The sequence below is a fragment of the Martes martes genome (assembly GCF_963455335.1).
Source record: "Martes martes genome assembly, chromosome: 15".
Taxonomy (NCBI): Eukaryota; Metazoa; Chordata; class Mammalia; order Carnivora; family Mustelidae; genus Martes; species Martes martes.
In genome coordinates, this window is record NC_137903.1 from 52,960,042 (window position 1) to 52,983,447 (window position 23,406).

The following is a 23,406-nucleotide window of genomic DNA, read 5'->3' on the forward strand; positions in this document are numbered from 1 at the left end:
AGAATACACACTTTTTAAAGTACATGGCATATTTACTAAATATTTCCATTCTTTACCTACACTGCTATGTCATAGGTTAAGCCACCACCATTTCTTGACTTGACTCTTAATGACAATCTTCTCACTATTCTCCTGGTTCCCACTCTTGCATCTCCTATAATTCTCAACAGAGCACCCAGGGAGTTCCTTTAAAAACTTTGATCAAATCTTCTCTCTCTTGGACTTACAATCCTCCAAGTTCTTACTTAGTGAACATTTCCTGTGAAGGAGTAATTCATCTGCAGTGTAGGAAGGGACCAGCGAGCTCTCAGAAGACATGTAATTATACAAAATAAACCACTTAGTTGAACTCAAGACGTTGAAGCCACCTTCTAAAATGACCTGTTTTATGTGTATGGATAGCAATGTGGGGTTATGTGAGGTAACCAGTAGAATAGCTTTTTCTGCTGTCTCTTTTGGGATTTTGGATTGGATGGGGTGGTGGGAGTGGGTGTTTTATTACTACCATTGAAAGCAGCTCCAAACTCTGAAACAATACATTTGAAAAGCCCATTTTTTTTTCTTGGCTGCTTCCAAGTTAGAGAATGTGGTGGCAGTTGATTTTCCATTTTCACTTGGTGCCAAATTCCTCTGGGTTCGATTTGATCAAAATTACAGGTAACTAACTTCAGTTGAGTGATAAGAAGCTTAGCTGAGGAGGAAGGAGAAGAAGGAAGGCTAGAGCTACCATTGACTTGGTGTGTTTTGTGACAAATGTAGATGTCAAATATTTGCTTGACTAAATGTTTTATTTTTGGTGTTCTTAGTGTTGTTGGTGGTTTTATTAGATTCACTTACACCTCTGAGATCTTGTGAGAAGTTGTTGGTTCCAATTGACTTCTTTGCAGCATAAGTTCAAGGGTGATAGGTCATTATGTCATACAGCAGAAGACATTTTGGTCGAATCATTTACTTTTTATGTAAATGTAATGCACTGAGAATAGTGCATGCAGGGACATTCATTGTCCAGGAGATGCCATTATAGGAGATGGAAATAATAATAAAAAAAATAAGTGAATTGATTGCAGTAATGGCCCCAGTTTTTTCACTACTTCTTATAAACTTGGCCTTTGGTAGTGCCTTCCCATAATGAATCATATGACTAATTTTGATCAGTGGGATAGGTTCCAACCAGAAGCCAACAAATGACTACAAACACATGAATGACTTAGGTGGGCAGAATTGCAGAGCTGACCCCTGGCATAAATTGTTGATCTGTAGAACTGTGTCTGATGATAAATAGATGGTTCGGCCTCTAACGTTGGGGGTCATTTGTTATGTAGCAAAAACTAGCTATTACACTAGGGCAATGATAACAGATCCATTCTAAGTACTGGAAAAGAAAACAAGATCCAGAGAATATTTTTTCTCCTATTGTAAACCATCACATTAGTAGCCATTCTGTAAATTGGAAACCAGAAATATCTCTAGGAACATTTCAAGTGCTTGAGTACTATTGTACGCTCTTCTGTAGGAGAGTTCAGTAAACACTTCTTTACTGGCTGTGTTTGGTACAGAGGAACTGGGGTAGTTTCAAGGTTTTGCTAAAGTGCCTTGTTCTTTTAAAGTTTAGTGAAAGGCTATTTACCATGAGGCTCTTTGCATTGTTGTCTCATTCTTGTATGTCTTATTTTCCATAAAAGTATTAAAAAGACTCCATAGGAGGGGCACCTGGGTGGCTCAGTTGGTTAAGTATCTGCCTTTGGCTTATTTCATGATCTTGGGGTCTTGGGATTGAGCCCTGTGCGGGGGCTCCCTGCTCTGCAGGGAGTCTGCTTTTCCCTCTGCCCTTCTGCTCATGCTCTCCCCGCACCAAATAAATAAATAAAATATTTTTTAAAAAGACTCCCTAGGAGACCTCACTCCAGATTACAGAGATGGCCTTTACTGTGAAGGAAAGATACGTTAAATTATAACTTACTGTAATGTTTACAAAGGACCATCATGTTACCAGCCTGGCACCCAATAATAAGGAATCCACAGAAGGGAAATAATATTTCTGAGGAATAATTTCCATGAGCCATAAGTAGTTATTATTTTTTTCTGGTAGAATAAAATAAAAAGCTATAAAAGTGTTTTAAAACTCATCTAATGGAGTCACCCACGAGAGAGCTGTTGTAAGCGTGAGATACTGTACATAGCACATTTTACCCAGTGCATAGATCATCCAGAAATGACAGGTGTTCTTCATTAACCCAAAACACAGAGTCTAGAATATCAAAATCATAGAAGGCACTGCCATCTAAAACACAGAACTGAATGTATGTGGGCTTATGAGACCTTTCATCCATATCTGCATACACTGACTGAATAAAAGTCATATGTGTGAGGAAATACGTTACTTATTCAGTCCAGCAACTGTCTGGATGATGACTAATAAACAGGAAATCGCACGACTATCTTATAGTCACCCTTTCTGTGGAAGGATTCTTCAAGTCCAAACTTCTATGTTCAAAAGTTTCAATTTTCAGGTATACCAAAATGACCCAGATCACTTCTATCCTTCTCACAAGGATATGCTGCAAAAAAATTGTTAGGATTCATTGGGTTCATACCAGTCACTTAGATGCTTTTCTCAGCCTCATGTGGGAAGGGAATGATAGACCTTCAAGAGCAATGCCTCTTACGCTGTCCTTTAACACTGAGCATTTCATTTTAATCTCCATTACTCTGCAGGTGAGTTTTGTTTTGCCAAACAATTTCTCAGTTTTTTGATTTGTTTCTTTGCTTTTTGCTGTTGTTTTGTTTTGGCAATGCAGAATAGAGAGAATGGACCAGAGAAAATGGGCCACAATGGAGCTTATCCTTGTTTGCTTGCTGGATCAGATCTAAAGCTTGCTTAGTTTTGTATGTATGGAAAGGTTGGAAAGAAGGACACAAGACAAGAAAGTTGTGGGTAGTCTAAAGAACTGGAGAGAATTTGGGGGGCGTTTGTGCATGTTGAAAGGATGCAAAGTACTTCTGTGAGAAACTTGCTTGGCAGAGGGCTCAGGAATTAAGGGGAGAACAAAATATTTTTTGAAAAGTGTCACTGTGTCTTATAAGTTGTGTATTTTAAAAATTTCTTTGGGAGATGCAAGGACATTTGGGATTCCTTTTTATTTACATGAGATTGTGCCTCTTTGAAAATTACTTTACACAGTGACTGAGATACCCAATAAAATAAGGGTGGTTTTTGAGAGGCAACAAATAGGAAGTAACTTTAATTCTTTCTCCACAATAACCATTTTTAACCCATTTCTGCTGATTTTCATGTTACCATATTAATGACCTTTTAGGCTGATTCTATAGATTCCTACTCACTTTAAGTTATTAAAAAGTCTAGGCCAATTTTAGTCATGCTTAACATTGCCAAACTTATATCTGCTTTAGGGTTAATTTCTCCCTTTTCTTTTGACATTTAGCTCCTAAACAAAAGGAGGATTAATGAGGAAGAAAAAAGAGTTGTATCAGATTCCAGCAGGAAACAGATACCATACACAAAGTAGGGTAACTAAAAGAGTGTTTATTCAGAATCTATATTTACAAAGGTGGATTTAGGGAAACCCAAAAGGTTAATGTAGTAGCTTAGGTCTTTGTGTTATCTAAACCCTCACTGTACCTAGAGGGACAAAGGTCAGGTGTAGGTATTGTGGTATGGAAGGAAAGAGTCATATAAAGTTGGCCAGTTTAAGAGTAATGACCTGTGTAGCAATGACCTGTGTGAATAAACAGCTTGTTGAGCCTTACAGAAAGGGAGGCCTGACCTTACTTTTCTGTCTTCCTCTGATCTCCTGCTGAAGTGCCCAATTGATCAAACCCACTGGAAGTCAGGTGCAACTGACTATTGATGTAGTTCATTCAGTCAAGTATCCTAGTCAGAAAAAAGAATGAAAATGGTTTTGAAAAAAGGATCTTCACAAGCAAAATACACACACACACACACACACACACACACACACACAGATAGATAGATAGATAAAGATATCTACCTATCACCCATCAACATCTGCTTTTGTCCTTCATCTAAGTGAAAAAGTCATGTCTCCAGCACAGAAAAAGCAAAAGGTTCTCCGGCTACCAAAACTGCCGTCAACAAAGTCTTAATCCCGGCTGAAACCTAAATCCTAGTTGCTGCTAGCATCTTTCATAAAAGGAAGCATGAGGGGGGAAAAAAAAAGAGAAAGAAAACAGTCAAGTAATGCAACAGGTGTGAAGTCTATGCCTCTGTACCTGGTCGTGAAGTCTAAGATGATAATTGTTGTTGCCAACTTCCACCATCCAGTCTATGTTCCTCTTCTACCAGCCCCTCACCAAGTGAGTGGTTCATTCATTGTTAGTGCTTGGTTGTCTTGTTTTTATTGAATTTCTGAGGTTTTTTTTTTTTTTTTTTTTTCATTGAACAGGTAAGGGAGTAATAAGAGGAAGCCAGTTAAATTCTTTGAGTCCTAAACATAGCCATTCTTGCCTTCATTACAGACCAGCACCCTGATTTCTCTCAGTTAGTGAGATCAAACTTTAGCCATTAACTGATCATTCGCCTTCATAAAGAGCCCCAAATGGCCGGATGTTCTCTGTTGTAAATATTTTGGGAATATGACTGTTTCCTGGTAATAGTCCCTTGGGTACTAGCAACTCCAAGTCTACCAAACCTCTGTGGATTAAGACACTTTGGTTACAACATTTTTCTTATCGTTCATTGCAGTAATTCACCTCCTTCACCTTACCAAGCACCTTCACTAATCTGAGAGGTCATTATTCTCATCGATATCAGTGAACCTAATGCATGGTAGCATCTTTCTCTGTCATTTCTAGTCTTTGGAGGATAGCTACCACAGTGTGCTTCAAGGATATGGACACGTCTCACAAATATGTTTCCTAATGCTTAATCTCATTTCCAGGCTCGCCTGGATGTTATGGTTGGGAGTGGCTGAACAAGTTGCCCATAAAAGGGGTCCTTCCTCACCAGTGGTCTTACAGTGGTATCAGAGACTTGACAAGGTGATGCTCTAACTTTATACATTACCATCAGACCTGACTTTGTTCTCAGTCATATCTGCCCTTTGACTGCCAGGGATGATGAGCTCTTTTAAACTCATCACAGAAGCCTTCTGGTTCTACTCATATATTCTTGATTGTGTGTTAATAGTTTTTAATTTCTCCTTATCCCTGCTAAACACACTCAGTGGGGCCTTAAGTGGAAGATAGGTGGCCCCATAATCTGTTGCCACAGAGAGCACATGCCACAGCCATTAGTTTTTCTCAACACTCTTCCATCTCTTTCCATTTAATCGCATGTTGCATTAGTAATAATGTGAATAATTGGGAAGCTTCCCTGGCAATCAAGATCTTGGATAAGTTACTATAATAATTGTTTAATCCCGCTATGTTCTGAGGTGTCCACTTGATCAGCAACATTTTCGTATATCTGGGGGGTGGTGGCTAAATTGCTAAAATCAGATTTCTATTTTTAAAGAATTTAATAAAAAACAAAAAGTGAAAAATTGACCTAATTGCAAGATCTTTTTCCTTATTTACTCTGAGTTAGTTGATTGCAGCAAAGGGACCAAATAACTTTAGAATTAACATTTATAAATTATCTGGAAATTTTGAAGAGGTTGGTCCTATGAAAATAAGTTAAATGCTAGCACAGAAGCACTCTTACATGTTAAGAGTCACTCACAGCTCACTTCCAAGGCAGACATGAATCACAAGACAATGCAGGCAATGTCTTAGATGTGACTTCCATAGACAAATATGGGGCTCCTTTTAAGGACTCTTACAATAAGGTCACCTGGAGGTGAATGTCAGGAGGAAGCTTATTGCTTTCCAGAGTAATGAAAATAGAAACTCAAATTCCAGATGTTTCTGGAAAGCCAGATAATGATCACAGATTTTTTGCTTCCAAAAGCGTTGTTCAGCCTCTGGTTTTGTGCTTTGCTTGTAAAAAAGACATCCATGTGTTCAAACATACAACTTTAGCAATTGGTCCCAGATCAAAAGGAAATGTTTTCATTAGTATGTGTTCTCATTGAAGGCAAAGATTTGGCTATCACCTTCATGCTATGAGAATTCTCAGGGTGCCTAGAATTTCATCAGGAATATAATGGGTTTTCAGTAAATAATTATAGTTGGTAAGGATGGCAGGCTGAACAGAAAGATAGTTCTTGGATTTGCACTTGAGGACCCCTGGATCATCTAAGCAGCTGCGCTGACTCCTTGTGTCTTCTGTATCATGTGCTCCTGGTGCTCAGGTTGCTGGGAGGATCATTCATCTCTATGCTGAAAAGCAACTGCTTTCAAGTCACTTTCAAGTCCTTAGCACCAATTTAGTTCATAATTATGTCTGTAATCCCATGAAAGCCTAATAATGCCCACCCATCCTTCTATCTACTTCCTTCCTATTAAATCTTATTTAATTCACATACCTCTACAGTTCCTACTGCTTATGGCTCATCCTCATAGTCAAGCATTTCCATTTTCTTGCCCACTTAGCATTTTCAGCTTGATCTTATACTTCCCGTTATAAATCCTCTAACCCATTAGATGGGCCATAGTGGAGACAGTTTACAGTCTTGGCCTTTATATCCTGCTACAGCTTTTATTATCCATTTGATTTCAATTTAGCAACATGTTCATTGAATTCCTTGGTCACGTCTTGACTTCTCTTAGATTTGGGTCTGTGACTCTTCACTCCTCCTCTACTTTCTTTATCTTGACATTTCTCAGACTACCATTTACTAGCCATATATCTTGGGAAAGGAAACTGCTCTGTATAGCCTCATCAGTAAAATGGGGACAATGATACGATCTATTTCATAGAGTTGTTTTGAGGATTAAATGAGTCAATATATGTAAAAATCATAGGAAGTTGCTTGTTACAGAGTGCTATATATCAACTATATGTAAAAATATTTAAAACATAATATATGCCTATATATACTATATATACTAGTATGTGTATATATACACACACATGTATATATATATACACATGTATGTATGTTTGTGTGTTTATCTGTCTACCCATCTCTTAATTAGCTCCCTCCTTGAATATGTGATTTTTTTCCTATTCTTTTTCTTCTTTGTGTTTTAGTTTGGGAAGTTTCTCCTAACATGTCTTCAAGCTCACTGATTCTTTTCTTGGACATAAATATTCTAGAGATGCGGCCATTAAAGGTATTTTTTAAAAAAATTTTTTTAATAAATAATTTTTTAGTAAATAATTTTTTAAAAAAATTATTTATTTATTTGACAGACCGAGATCACAAGTAGACAGAGAGGCAGGCAGAGAGAGAGGGGGAAGCAGGCTCCCTCTGAGCAGAGAGCCCGATATGGGGCTCCATCCTAGGACCCTGGGATCATGACCTGAGCCGAAGGCAGAGGCCTTAACCCACTGAGCCACCCAGGTGTCCCAGAGGTATTTTAAATTTTAGTTACAGAGTTTTCAATTTCTAGCATTTACTTTTGGTTCTTTCTTTGAGTTACCATCTCTCTACTTACATTACCCATCTGGTCTTGCATGGTGTTTACTTCTTCCATTAAAGCCTTTGACATATTAATTATGGTCATCTTAAATTCCCTTCCTGTCTGATAACACCACAATTTTTGTCATATTTGAGTCTGGATCTCATACTTCCTTTGTGTCTTTAAATTGTGTTTTTATTTGCCATTTATCTCTCTTGCAATTTTTTACTGGAAGTGGGACACGATTTATCAGAGAACAGAAATTGAGGTCAATAGTTCTTTTTTTTTTAAGATTTTATTTATTTATTTGACAGAGATCACAATTAGGCAGAGAGTCAGGCAGAGAGAGAGAGGAGAATGCAGGCTCCCTGTTAAGCAGAGAGCCCAGTGCGGGGCTCAATCCCAGGACCCTGGGATCATGACCTGAGCCGAAGGCAGAGGCTTTAACCCACTGAGCCACCCAGGCATCCCGAGGTCAATAGTTCTTTAATGTGAGCTTTGATGTTGATCTAGCTAGGAACTGGGCTGTTTAATTTTGCTGTAGCTATAGGTGTCCACGTCTTCAAATTACTCTGGTACCCTAGTTTTTTATTTTTCCTGTTGTCTTTGGGCTTCTCTAAATACTCCTCCTTGACAGGAGGTGATGTCTTGCTGCTCTTTTAGCCAAAAGTCCATTGTTATTACACTGGAGCCACATTATGTGGTGTAAAATATTGGAGGGTGAGGAAGTACTCTGGTTTTTAATCTTGTGATTCAGTCTTAGCCTTTGGGTGGGCCTGTGTCCCTGTGCTATGACCTTCCGAAGATTTCTTGTCTCTCCCTCTACCTTAGAAGAGACAGGAAGGCTAGTGGGGGCTGACTGCACTTCCCTCAAGTGGGATAAGGCTCTGGTAGAGTTTTTTCCCCTGCATCATAGTCCTTGGTTATGGAGAATGCTGTGGAGCTTTTTCAAATATGAGGTTACTTTTCCTCTCCTCCTGCCAGAAACATAGGGAATTTTTTTGGCTCTTCACTATGAGACCCTGGTGGGATTCTTAGATATAAAACCCATGAAAATGTGGGGGGTCCCCTAAGACTGTGGCCTCCAGGAGTCTCTCATTCTCACACTAGCTTCTCATGCTCAGTCTCTAATTATTTGGCAAAATTCCATTAAGATGTCCTACCAGTTTATGGCTCCTACAACTTTAGCTCCAGGTAAGCAGATCTTGGTGACGATATTCTATATCCTCTTGTCTCTCCAGATTTCAGGGTGGCAGTTTGCCCTGTGACCCAATTATCTGAGGGGTCCATTGATTTTCAGATTGTTAACTGTCTTCCAATTGTAAGGATGGGAGTGACAACTTCTTAGATTTTTATGTATCAGAGGCTGATAAGTGAGAATCCCATGTCAACAGAGCTTTGAAGGCTTACTCCCTTCCCTTGACCTCAGCTTTGTGTTTCAGTACTTTGGGATCCCTCTTCAATGGTAATATCATAGTCAGTTCAACATAGGTCTACTTGTGTTTTTTTTCACAGTAAATATTTACTGAATGTCTACTGCGTGCCAGACACTGTTCTAGGTTATGGAGGCAGTGTGAACAACAAGCAGGGGAAATCATCTATTTTTCTCTTTAGCCAGAATTAATTCCTACGTAATTCTGTTCTTACTAGCTGCTTCAGGGTAAGATCATGCCACACTGTCATGAGAATTTATCATTTGTTCCTGCCATCTCCCTCCAACATGGGATTTCCTTTGTTGTATTCTTCACATCCTACCCAGACTTTGTGGCTCAATTCAAAACCTACATTCTCCAAAGAGCCATAACTTTTCTATTTATAGTGACTTTTTCCTCCTTTGGATTCATACCATTTTGTATTTATTTATAGCACATCAGTGAAGGTGAGAGAGGGAGGTCTGTTGAGGACTTAATAATATAAAACTTTGTATGGGGAGTTACCTCTAAATATGTCTATATTGGTGTTCACATAATTTTATTTTTTTAGTTTTCATTTTTTAAAGACTTGTTTATTTATTTTAGAGAGAGAAAGAGAAAGAGAATGAGTGCAACTGGGGAGAGGATCAGAGGGAGAGAGCGAGAGCGGGAGAGAGAATCCTGACCAGACTCCCCGCTAAGCATGGAGCCCAACTCATTGTTCAGTCCCACAACCCTGAGATCATGACTTGACCTGAAACCAAGAGTCAGATGCTCAACTGTCTAGGCCACCTAGGGGACCCTGGCTTTCACGTGAATCATTAGGAAGCAAAATCCTGGTTGTCTTATTCTTGTTCATTTATCAGTTGAGGTCTTTCATTAGTGCAGAGGACACAGTGGAGTGCACTGAAGAATTCAGTCACATCCATTACTACAACCTGTAAAGACCAAAGGCAAGAGCAAAGACTTGGTCTAGTAGGTCCTATGTTGTATGTTGATGGCCATAAAATGGGTGTGGCCAATTTCTCAGGCACACTTGATTCCTCCACAAGCATGAGCCTCTCAGTTTTCTTTGAGGTCATGTACTTTTTCAGAAATTGAGAGCTGTACTTATTAAATCTTTTCATACATTCCATGTCGTTTGCCATATATAATAAACACTTGATGGTAAAGCAATCAGAGGATATCTGAAAGTATGGATTGTGTTGCAGTCAATCGTTTCATTTGTAAGACAATTTATGCATCTGCACTAAACTCTCCCTTGTTAAAAATAACTGCATGTTTCACAGGCATTTCTATAAATATATCCAATTTTATAATGCTTCCTGTAAATAACCAATGTGTTTTCTGCACTATCAACCATGGAGACACATATGTGTCCTGTACCATTGGCTTGAATTTGCCAAGAAATGTTCTTGCTGAATGTGTGGAATGCTTTTTCCAGAGTCAAACATCTGGTTTTGGCACCAGTTTTTAGGCCAGCCTCATGTTCAGCACAAAAATGGAATGTACTGGATTTGCTTGGGTAGAAGTTGCTCACGCAACCCACATTTCCAAATGCCAAGGCTATTGCAAAATTCATTTAAGTTGATTTTAGGTGTGACAGGGAATCAAGAACAATACTTCTTGCTTGCCCTAGATTTTTGCTAGTGTCACCATCCCCTATTCATTGTATTACAAGTTTCTATGTTACAAGGGAAGACCTGACTTACCAGCACTATTAAATAAGGGGCAACCAGCAATTTCCACATCAATAACCAGGAGAACACCTGCGGATTTCAACAATTGTAGCAGCAATAAAGTTTTTGTTATTATTAACCTATGTTCAGATACGAAAATAGAAAAGACAGCCATTTGGGGTTTAGGCTTAACTGTACTATATAATAGACAAACAACTGTTCAGTTAAATCCTAACATTATAAACCCTTTGGCATTTACTATATTACAGTGCTGATCTGTGAGTCTTCGGAGGAGACTCTAACATTTCCTAGAGCTCCTGTCATATCCATCGGTGTTGCCTTTACTTTTTTCAACAAATATTTATTGAGGAGCATGTGTCAGTCACTATGGTAGATGCTAAGGATAGAGCCATGAACAGAAGAAAGTCCTACAAAAATTGAGCAGGAGCAGGTAGAGACAATAAAAAATAAATGAACAGATAAATATGTAATAAATAAGTAATGTGAACTGAAATACGGTGAGAGGATAGTGACAGATGGGGTGCCATCTGAGCATCTGACATCTGAATCAGGGGAGGGAGTGAGCCAGTTGTGTAAATGAGGGAAGTGTAGTCTTCTGGAGACCTGGGAGAAGCGTGGTCCAGCTGGAGAAAGGAAGAGGGCAGGGCAAATACTGAGGCCCAAGCTTGTTCCACCTGTCCCACCAGCCAGCCGCACCTGGAGAGCAGTGTGGCTGAAGCGGTGTGGGAAGGGGCAAAGGTGGTCGTAAGTGCTGCTGAGACCCTTGTAGATCTAAGTAAGGACTTGGATTGTTCTTACGTCTGATGGGACAATACCGGGGGCTCCATCCCCAGAGCCTAGCAACGGTAGGCTGGTACATAGTAGTTGAATGATAATCCTCAGAAAAAGATGGAAACACAATTACACCTTGTCTTTGTTTCAGCAATCAATAAGGATTCAGCAGGACAAAGTGAACAGGACCGTGCTATCTCATTTTTGCCCTACATCCTCTGCGTCTATTTTTGAATATGTTTTTGATTTTCCCCTACTTTCAGTGATGTTCACAGTCTGAATAGTCACATTAAATTCTTTCATCAGCTGCAACAGTGGGACAAGAATTCACGCGCATCACTTTGGCTGACTTGCTACGGAAGGGCGTGGACGGTGTTGCCATGTGTGCCTTGATGCTGGCTTGTGGATTGAGCTCATTATTCCTTGTCATTCTCTAGGACACAGCAGAAGCTTTCCGGAGTCAAAGAGGGATCAGGTTGTGTGATTTCCCCTTGCCCAAATCAGAGTGTTTGCCTGTGCCATTCATGTAATAAAAAGTGTTTTTAAGTTTTCATTCCATCCTGGGTCTCTAAGACAGAGGAGGCAGCCAAAATATATCCTGACCTTCCTACCCAACACTGAGGGGAAAAAACACTGGCTTAGAAGTTAGACCGATGGGGCTGTATTTCTGAGTCTTGGCTCTAGTGTGTGGGGAGAGAGTAAGTATGGGGCTCTGTAGTTATATAGTGCCACTTACCATTTCTGTGATTTTGAGACACTGGCTTACACTTTCTGGGCTTCAGTTTCCCCATTGGTGGAACAATGGAAGATAAAAGTATTTTCTTTATAGAGTTGATGTAATGATTAATGAGTTAATGCTACATTATAAAGTGCTTATAGTAAGCACAAAATAATGGTTATGGCTATAATTCACTGTGTACCTATAATTCACTGCGGCCCTCATCTGACAATTAGGGATTATTGGTCCCTACTTTACAGTATTAATAACAGAAACAAAGGAGATAAGATATGTGAAACACCTAGCATAGTACTTGACAAATAATGGTGATGGTACTACTGAAATTGTTATTATTTGATGTGATTTCCAAGAGATTAATATAATATTCAGGACCAAGGTTCTTGTGACTCCTTCATATACAACAGGAAAGCTTTTCTGATTTCTGATTTCTGCTTTTGAATATGATTACTGAATTCTATAACCCACACCATACTCAAGTGTCTCCCTTGAATAACATTGAAATGGTAGACCCCAAAATAGTTAAAATGTATTTTTTTGCAATTTAAAGATATCAGATTCAGCAAATAAGAACCAAAGGTATTACATCCCAGAGTTGGTCATCCATAGGGTTGGAGGGGTTCAGCATTTTTGGACTCTCTAGCTCAAGGAAGTTGTTAGGGATGCAGGATCCCTTTGCCCTTGACTTGCATATTTGCTAGATTTTCCCTCAGATTGGCTATCCCATGGTTGGAAGAGGTGTCACATCTAAGGCCTAGCAGTGGCCAGAAGGGAGCTGGGAATATATCTCAGAAGACTCCACAGACTTCCTTTTACAATTCATTGGCGGGAATAAGGTCTTATGCCCTCTTACAAACTCATAAATAGCAAGAAGAAAGGGCGCACCTTGACTAATTTATACCAGCCAGGATTTACCTCTGGAATTGGAATAGGGTCATTTTTAACTTAGTCCCAGAGGGAAGTGGACAAAATCAGGACTCTGCCCTCAAAGAAGAAAGAAGAATAGGATGCAGTGTTGACATAGTCGTCTGCTCTAAATGATCAACTAACATTGTGAAACTACATGCACTATCCGCTAGAATGAACTCATGATAAGATCTTCTATTTTTATGAGTTCAAAACACTGACTGACTGCTTAGACAGTAGCAATACTCATGTTTCTCACCCCACACTATTACAGAAGAGATGGTTCCATAGCTTTGGACATTTTCAAGGCAACCCTGTGTTTTTACATACCCAGAGATAACCAGAAGTTGCAAAGTCTCTCCTATGAACATTTCAAGAGTTCAGGGTCAGAGACTTTCCTGTTGTCAGTTGAGTTGGAAGTTTCCATATTCCAGGATGGCAGTGGAATGTGGGATGGCTGCTGTAGAAGGGAGAATTTGTTCTCAATCCTGTCCTTTTTGCTTTCGTAGTAATACTGTTAGTACTTTAAGAGGACAGGAAAACGCTTGCTTTGCTCCTTTTTTATTGAATACAGTCTGCCATAAACTCATTTTATTTCCTTCATAGCTGTAGTTGATTTTCATCTGTGTTGGTGCCTCAAATAAATGTCTGGTAGGACCAGCTGGGGAGGATCCGATATCAACAGGAATCACTTTCTAAACAAGTAATTGAATGTGAAGAGCAATGGGAAAAGGTTAAAAACTAAATAGGGAATTCTTTTTTGCTGAGTTCAAGTTGTACCGTCAGCACTAACCATGTACTGGTTACAGGAACATATTTAGCAAGGGAGTGACCAGGAAAAAGAGCAAGCGAGAGAGAGCACCTCTAGTTGAAATTTACACTGTAGAAGCTTTTATAAAAGTTGTTAAGATACTGAAGAAAGCCTTAAATAAGTGGGTTTTAATACTTAACACTTAAGTGGAAGTTATTAATACCTAACACTTGCTTACGTGGACTTAATTTCTATAAATGGAAGAACTCATTTTTTCCTTATCTAATATAATCTTCCTTCTGCTATCAACATTTTAGTGCCTTTTAAATATCCATTATTCATTACCAGATGCAATTATCCTTTCTCTCTTATCCCCAACCTTTCTACAGCATTGGATTTTTTCATTCCCTTCTTGAACTTTTCTCCCCCTCTTGGGATCTGTCCTAAGTATGTTCAAACTAAAAATGTCAGTTCTGCATTCTAAATGGCGTGCTGGAGCCACTGGCCACTGGAAGTCAGTAGAGGGTTAAAAATAAAGGGTAATTTCTGATTTATGTATGTGCATAAGTGATGTGAGTCTACCAATATGTCCATGGTCCTAAGGGACCGACTTTCAGAGATGTAGGCAGATAGACTGGGGTTTTGTTGGTCTCAATTCCAAGAGAAACAACTGGGTCACGTCACCAGGCTAAAGACACAAGAAGGATGAAGAAGACAGTAGATGATCCAAAGGAACTAGAGGGTAATCAGTACAGTAGAGAGCTCTCCCCATGCAACACAAATCAGAGCTAGAAAAATACATGGGAGAGCTATGGTCATAGTCCAGTTGTCAAAATAATTACTTGTAAGACCCAATGCTAGTCTGGTGTTTGGGAGAAAGAAATTATTTCATCCCAGTCCAGGGGTGTTCTTTCTCTTTACAAAACTGGCAGCTCAGATGAGTAGGAAAGTTCTGAAGGAAAGTCCTATACCTGGGAAACATAAGGTAGAGGGAACCAGGCAGAGGGATTGTGCCACTTGGCTCACATGATACTGGTCTCTCTTATTTCGTTCTTCCTGTCTTTCTTGAGGATTATTCTTTTTCTGTCCCCCGATTTGTCTCATGTTCCCTCTTCTATGAGGAAGGCCTTCATGGTCTCTTTCTCTTTGATGAGTTCATTCACTTTTCTCATTTCAAATCTATATATCTTGTCCTAGCCACACACCTAAGTTCCAGTTCTGCCTTCTAAACCACTAGTCAGATATCTTCACTGAGCTGTAATGTCGCCAGCATCACCAGCAAGACGAACTCTCCTTTTTCATCAAAGCCAAACTTTCTGATTCCCTATTTTGTTGTTGTTTTGTTATTGTGTTATTGTTATCATCTTCTCAGTCACCGTGTGTTGAAACCTTGCTAATCTTGGAATATACCTTTATCCTCACTCTTCATGCAAGATTCTGCTGGATCCTAGACATTCTAAGTTTCTCACCTCTCTCCTACCCATTTCCTCCTCCATTCCCATAGCTGTTACTCTTGTTCAGACCCTTACTTCTCACATAGTCTATTATTCCAGCTTCCAGTTTGCTTTCCTTTCCATTTGGTCCTATATAGCACTGTCATATTAAATCTCCTAAAGTATGTTTTTGATCCTTTCCACTAGGTGCAGAAATCTTCACTGCTTCTCCATGACTACTGTCGATACTCTAGTCCAGACCATCATCAATCCCTCACTTGAATAACTGCCAAGAGACCTTTTATAGATTATTTCATCTCCAGTTACTCTGACGCTGGTCAAGTTGATAACCTGTGACCAGAGTGATTGTTTCTAGAATCAAGTGTGAACTCATTATTTCCTTGTTGTGGGTCTCTCTTTCTTTAACATAGTCTCTCAAGATTTAGCCCCTCTTTTTATCTCTGATCTCACCTCTTGCTATCAGTTGCCAACCCTTCCACTCCTCCAGCCCTCTTAGGTTACAGAACAAAGAAGTAACTAATAGCAGATGTTTCCTCTTATCAGACAGGGCAGCTCTTGTAAGTAGGCACCGGATTACTCTTTAGCAATTGGCTTGAAGCCACTGTGTAAACAAAGCCTGATGCTTTGTTTCCATGATGCCAGAAATGTTGGTTAAAAATGAAAAATTCAGTCAATCATTTGGAGGTATCCCAAATATCCAGATGTTTGGCCTCTTGTAGACAAAAGAGCCAGATGATTTGAGGAGAAATTTTCACTTTTCCAGTTAGAATATGTTTCGGTGTCTAGAAGTTATCTAAGGGGAAAACATGTCCAAGTGACTTTCTTGAGAAAATGAGTTCCAGGTGGAATTAAAAACACCAGCATGCTAAGGAGGAGTGAGGATTGTGGTTATTGCACTTGTAAGACTCTTAAGGATAATAAAACCACCTGAATTGTTATCAATCATTGTTAACAAAAATCTGCCTCCTTATTGGTTGATGCTCCCAGTCCTACCTGTGGCGATGGCTTCCATGTCAAGAGCCTCCCCAGATATTCTGGTATGTTTTAGGCATGAGCCCACATATATTGCTCTAAAATGACCTGAGTGTCTTTGGGTACAAAACAATTTAGTTACCTGTAAGGATTTGCATTACATTAGGGCTATTGTGACTGAAGCTTACATTTCTGGATCTGTATCTCGTGGGCAAGACAACCCGAAGAGTTGAAGAAAAGACTTACCTGATGGCAAAATTAATAATATTGGTTTTGAGTCACCTGAAGAAGAAAAATAAACAATGATTTAACTTACTTGTCAAATTAATAGTAAAGCAGGAAGATGTGGTTCAACTACCCTGAGTGCTACAGGGAAGAGGCTTAAGAATTGTAGCAAGAGCGTTCATTCATCCAGTACAAGAAACACCAAGAAGTTAAATGTGAACTACCCCAAGAAGAACCAATGAAAATAGTTAAGAATTTGGGTCTGAATGTGTTAAAGATGACGTTTATTTAAAATTTAAGTGTTCAGTCTATTAACTGAAACCCTTTCACATACTACAGATATTTGTTAATTATTAAACTTTAGGCAAATATACCCTGTTTTTAAGACTTTGTTTGTTTGTTTATTTATGAGAGAGTGAGAGCACACACACAAGCCGTGGGAGGGAGTGGGACAAGCAGACTCTGTGCTGAGCAGGGGGCCTGACATGGGGCTCAATCTCATGACCCTGAGGTCATGACCTGAGCCAAAATCAAGAGTAAGAGCTTAACGAACTGAGCCACCTAGGAAAACTGGTTGAGCGAAATTATCTTGTGTGTTCCTTGCACCAGTTGCGTTTGTAATAACGTAAGTCATATGTGTTTCGGCTTTCACCTGGCCAGTAACAGGTGCCTGACTCCAAGGACCTTCTGATATTCCTTCAGCTCCGCAGTGTCTGATGATGGTGGAGAATTGGCAGATCTGTCTGATCTATGTTTAGGAAAGAGCTAGGCATCATGGAAACAGAACCCTTGTTTTTAAAAATCTTTACAGACCTAGGTCTTGAATAATTTTATAAATTCTAAGAAACAGTATGTGGCTCTGTTTCTATGAGGCAGATGAGCGTCTCGTTATTATTTTAGAGGGAAGGCAAAAGTTGATGACTTCCTGTGGGTATAAGTTATTCCTCGGGAATCAGGATGTAACTCCGAGCCATGTTAATTTCCATAGATATATACATCCTGTCCACTCACGCACATGCATCAGAGTAATTAAGGTTTTGAGTGGAAAACTCTTTACCACATGGGATGCAAATATGCTGAGACCAACTGTATGGAATACACACTCCAACATTTGGTTGTGATTAGCCCCAACTAGTATACAATAAAAATATATTCAAAAGAACGAGGGTGCGTGCTGAGCAGAAGGCTGATCGTTCTTTAAAGTTCTGTTCTATTATTAAATTTCTTCTGCTTTCATATTAAACTTCAATTAAATAGTCTCATTGGTTCATTGGAGTAGATTTCCATTCAAAATGAACATTTGTCAACAGATGCATTTATAAACAGCTGTGGTTTTCTTTGGGTATATACAGCATCATTATCCAGACCATCTGGCCATTCTCCTGATGGTGTTTCTTATTTGAGCTTTCACTCCGACATAATAATTTATTGTCTTTAATCTGCTCAGTTTCTTCAGAGAGAACTCTTCCTTCTCTCACACCTCAAATGGAACAACCACCAAAAAAGTAAACTGACAAAAAGGTTACAGGAGGTGAATAGACCTTTCTAAAGGTCACTGCACGACCTAGCTCTTCTTCTCTTCTCTTTTTTTGCTATAAAGCAGCCTGATTAGAGAGAAAGGTCCATTTAAAACCAGAGCAATGCTACATTAATATTTTTAAGAGAAATTATTTCCAAATATAAAACATTTTCTGGGATTTCTTTGGTTGATTTATTTTTTCTTTAACTTTGGAAACTTTGGCACTTCTCAGATGATTGAGAAACAACAACTTTATTTTTCCAGGACTTATACTAGCCCTTGCTTTTCTTTTCTTTCTTTCTTCTATTTTTTTTTTTAATTTTTAAGTTTGAGTACAGTTGAAAAATAATGGTACATTAGTTTCAGGTGTACAACACAACAATGTGAAGTTTATGTGTTAGGCTGTGCTCACCACAAATGTAGCTGCCATCTGTCAGCATAACAAACTATTACAGTATCATTGACTATATTTATTATGCTGTGTCTTTTATTCCCTTGATGTATTCATTCCATTACTGGAAGCCTGTATCTCCTTCTTCCCTTCACCTGTTTTGCCCCTGCCCTGACCCATTTCCATTCTGGCAACCATCAGTTTGTTCTCGGTATTTATAAGTCTGATTCCACATTTTATTTTTCTCACCACCATGTTTTGGTCAGACTGGTATAATGATGGAAAAAAAGGAGAAAAAATGTGTGTGTTTGCTTTAAAAGCTCCATCCATGAACAGCACAGAAACCAAAAAGTAGGTACCTTTTTCATATTCGAATATAAGAAGTAAATTTTTAAAAAACTGGAGAGCTGAAGGAAGAGGTATTTTACATTAATGTGAGTCAATACACAACAAGCATACTTGGAGTCAAAGAAAAATGTGTAAAAATTTTTACATCCTTAATAATTCTCTTATTATGGATATATAAATTATTAAATTTTATTAAAGTCACAGATAAACATTTTATGCAAATTATATTGGAAAACAAAGTGTTGAATAGGAGATAAAAACTCATCATTTTCAAGGTGAGGTCTGTGTCTAGAAAACACAAGATGGCTTGACTATTGTAAAATGCAAATAAGAACAACTTGTGCTCTGTAATGTCAGTGTAAAAGGTTTTGAATTAGAAAAAAATGGCAGGGCGCCTGGGTGCTCAGTGGGTTAAAGCCTCTGCCTTCGGCTCGGGTCATGATCCCAGGGTCCTGGGATCGAGCTCCACATCGGGCTCTCTCCTCCGTGGAGAGCCTGTTTTCTCCTCTCTCTCTGCCTGCCTCTCTGCCTACTTGTGATCTCTGTCTGTCAAATAAATAAATAAAATCTTTAAAAAAAAATGGCAAAAGCTTATTTAAAAGGATAAGTTATTTTCTAAATTGATAATATGGAAGAAACAAAAAACAGAACATATTTAAAGGTAAATAAACTTTGTGTTTATGATATATGCATTCAAATAACCAAATGCTTTTTTGGTTGTTATTCCTAGGTTACTTAAATATATGTATTCTTAAATTACTTATTAAATATTTTAGGAGACAAAGATAATGTCATAAGAAATAAATAGGGGAGTGCTGAACTTATTGGTAGCTCTTTCAGAGCTTCCTGAGAGTAATTTAAATGTTGGAAAATTTGAGCACTTTCTTGTGAATAATATGTTGTATAAGAGATATGACAATGATCACCAATGGCTGCTAAAATCACAAAAAGAGAGACAACCAGGCATTACATATGTCCTAATGGAGCACACCACCACCTATGAAGTAGTCTTGCCTAAAAGGAAATTACACTTGACACTGATGAAACCATTTCATCTATTTAACATTTTACAGCAAGTAGAGGAAAGAGACACATGTAAAATGACACCCATGAGGATGCAATCAGCAAAATGTAGACAATGGGAAACTACAGGACAAAATAGAGTCTCTTCAACAAAAAGTTGAAAGGAAAAAAAAAAAAATAGATTGAAGAAGTACCCATAGATGAAATGTGACTTAGGGGAGCTCTCAATCAATCATGATATATGGACTTTATTTGGATTTAGAAGCCAAAAGAAACTCTAATAAAGTGATAAGATAATTTGGGTATATGACTATTAGGGAATTTTAATTTTATTAAATGCGATAATGACATTGTGATTGTATTTTTTAAAAAAAGTCCATATCTTTTAGAGATGTGTACTGAACTATTTAGATGTAAAATAATATAGTGTCTAGAATATTCTTTAAAATTACTTGAGGTGGGGGCTAAATGAATAGGGAAGAAATAAAAACAAGATTGGTCAAAAGCTGATAATTGGTGAAGGCAGAAAATGGGTTCAATATATATCATTCTGTCTTTTTAATTATGGAAGATGTGTTTCTTCACAATAAAATATTTTATGCAAAAGAACAGCTTGCCATATGAGTGAAATACTATTACATGATTTTTAATAGCATAAAATAATGTAATAATATACAGTTATCTAAACAAAATTACAGTGTAATTTGAAAGACCTTTTAGGAACAGAATTGGATCCTTTTCTTAGAAAACCAGTGCATGACTTGCTGGAATGAAACTACCTTGAAATAATGACAAATTCGAAAAATGTAAAAAATAAAATTGTTTTGTTGTTATTGATATAAAAGAATCGAAAGTTAACCAAAGATAAAGTGATACAGAGCCAGTAGTAATTTAATTATCTTCTATTCAGACAATAGATTTTATTTATTTATTTATTTATTTATTTAAAATTTTTTTTAAAAGGTTTTCTTTATTTTTTTTTTCATTTATTTGTCAGAGAGAGAGAGGAGCGAGAGTGAGCACAAGTAGACAGAGTGGCAGGCAGAGGCAGAGGGAGAAGCAGGCTCCCTGCCGAGCAAGGAGCCCGATGTGGGACTCGATCCCAGGACGCTGGGATCATGACCTGAGCCGAAGGCAGCTGCTTAACCAACTGAGCCACCCAGGCGTCCCCAGACAATAGATTTTAAATGGAAGAACAATTTTTTCACTCCTGAGGGATATAACTCTGCACATCACTGAATTATTCTCTTCAGGTAAGGGTCTCGTGATATAAAAGGAAATCATGAGCTAAAAAAATGACCTGCAATCTTTTCAGGTCTCCAGGATGTTTCCATCTAGACTGTGATAATTGTGATTTATAGCAAGAAATATATATGAGGTCTTGTTCCTGTTTCTGGCATAGGAGCTCCTCAAACCCTTGATGTCATATTCTAAGTGGTGAGAGGAAACAAGTTGTCTTTTGCTATGGTAAGAAGGTGGGTTTGGGGAAGCACCTGAGGATTGGGGCAGGTTGAGAGGAGAAACAACCAAATGATCAGGTGGTTGGAACTCTTAGTCTTACCCCAGCCTCCCTCCTGGCTGGAAAGGAAGGCTGGAGGGTTGAGTTGTCACCAGTGGTAGATGTTTGACTCGAGCATGCGTATGTCATGGTGCCTCCATAAAAACCTAAAAGGACTAGGTTCAGAGAGCTTCTGGGTTAGTGAAACTGTGGAGATTTGGGAAGAGTTGGTACACCTGGACAGGACATGGAATCTCCTTGCTCTTTCTCTGTCCTTGCCCTGTGCATCTCTTTCATCTGGCTGTTCCTCACTTAATCAACCAGTAATCTAGTGAGTAAACTCGTTTCCTGAGTTCTGTCAGCCACTCTAGTGAATTAACTGAACTCAAAGAGGAACCTCTGATTTATAGCCGGTCAGTCAGAGGTACAAGTGAGAGCCTGGGCTTGTGATTGGCATCTGAAGGGGAGAACAGTCTTGTGGGACTATCTCCAGCCAGAGATTATGAATTGAGTTGAACTGTAGGACACTCAGCTGGTGCTGGAGAATTTCTTGGTGGTATAGGAAACCTCTCCCCTCCTCGGAATTGGAGCCAGAAACATTACTCCTTAAGTTTCTTTCCTAACTCCTCTGTTCTATGCAGGGCATCACAATTCTCTTAGTACCTCAAACTTGAAAGAGTGCTGTAATTTTGGATCCTTTCTTTCTTTCCGTTGCAATCAGTTCACCAGTTCTGATGAATCCTCTGTGTCATTGTGTCATGTCTTGCCCTCTCCCAGCCGTACTACCCAAAACTCACACCTGAGTTCTGCTTAATATATTGCTGAATCCTCCTTACACTACTGACAATATAGTCTTCCTAAAATGTTAATTTCACCATACTGTCCTACAATCCAGAACTTCCAATAGCCCGTTGTTTTTTTGATGTCAAGCTTTGTATTTTTGCCTGGAAGTCCATATCCTCCTAGATTTGTCCCCCAATAATGCATAGATATTGCTTCTTTCACCCTCCAATGAAGGTTTGCTCTGTATTCTAGCTTTGCTGTTTAACCCTCTTCACTCCATTCTCGAAGCCTACCTTATATAATCACTTGTTTGCTAACTGTTGGCTTTGGCCACTGGGGACACTGTCATGGGATTTATGGGTTAAATAAAACCTAAGGAACATTAAAAGAAATTTACCTTTACGATAAAGCAGAAGAAATTCAAAACAAAATTGTTTCTCTTATGTACTAACCAGAATCTCGGTAAATTATATAGAATCTCAGAGTCAAAAGAAAACATAAATTGTGCATACCCCAACCCTCTTTCAAAGCCAAAGCGTTCTTTAAAGGAGTCTCCTGGCTTATGTTCTCTCTTTTCCAAAAAAATTCCTTCCAGCCTTTAGCAGCTTTCACTTCTAGAAAATTCTACCTTATATCAAGATTTCTATCTCTTCAGTTACATCCATCGATTCTATTTAAAGCTCTGGACCTTTAAAGATAAAAACCCAGTCTCCCTCCTTATGTTAGCACTTCAAATGTTGTATGATAGTATTACTTTGTGTACTCTTTCCTAAGTTGTAAATTTCCAATTTAAAAAACTGTGTCTGAAAGAACATTTTTTTAAAAAGGGATTTTATTTCTTTGACAGAGAGAGACACAGCGAGAGAGGGGAACACAAACAGGGGGGAGTGGGAGAGGGAGAAGCAGGCTTCCCGCTGAGCAGGGAGCCTGATGTGGGACTTGATCCCAGGACCCTGGGATCATGACCTGAGCCAAAGGCAGCAGCTTAACACACTGAGCCACCCAGGCACCCCTGAAAGAACATTTTTTAAGCCCCACAGAGGCCACTGATGAAGTCTTCCTTCTGTTGTTCACTACCTACGAGAACTCTCTTCTGGTGGGTGCCTGGGTTACCGGGAGATGCATGCCTCTTCTACTGTATGTGCATTCCTTAGAATCAGGGGCTGTGTCCTCTGCACCCTTGTATTGCTAGTACCTTGCCCCAGTAATTAGGACTAACATTTTTGTTTATTTTTGAATGAATAAATATGTTAATGAGTTCCTGAGGGTGGGGTCCTTACGATGAGATTAATCCCCTTATAAAAAAAGACACCAGAGAGCTTGAGTGCACACGCGCTCGCTCCCCCCCCACCCCCAAAAAAACAACATGAGGATTCAGCAAGAGGTCGCTTCTACTAGCCAGGAAGAGCAGCCTCACTAGAAATCAACTATG

General features: G+C 38.9%; 1 pseudogene across 1 annotated transcript in view; it reads right to left on the reverse strand.

The window, feature by feature from the left end:
• The window catches only part of LOC308355951 (L-lactate dehydrogenase B chain-like), a 36,412-nt pseudogene extending 24,956 nt beyond the window's left edge, over nucleotides 1-11,456 (reverse strand). The window contains exons 1-2 of the transcript in view: nucleotides 11,294-11,456; nucleotides 10,610-10,666 (exon numbers count right to left, since the gene is read on the reverse strand). The product of the transcript in view is annotated as an L-lactate dehydrogenase B chain-like (transcript). The remainder of the gene's footprint in view (nucleotides 1-10,609; nucleotides 10,667-11,293) is intronic.
• Nucleotides 11,457-23,406: the final 11,950 nt, after the last annotated feature.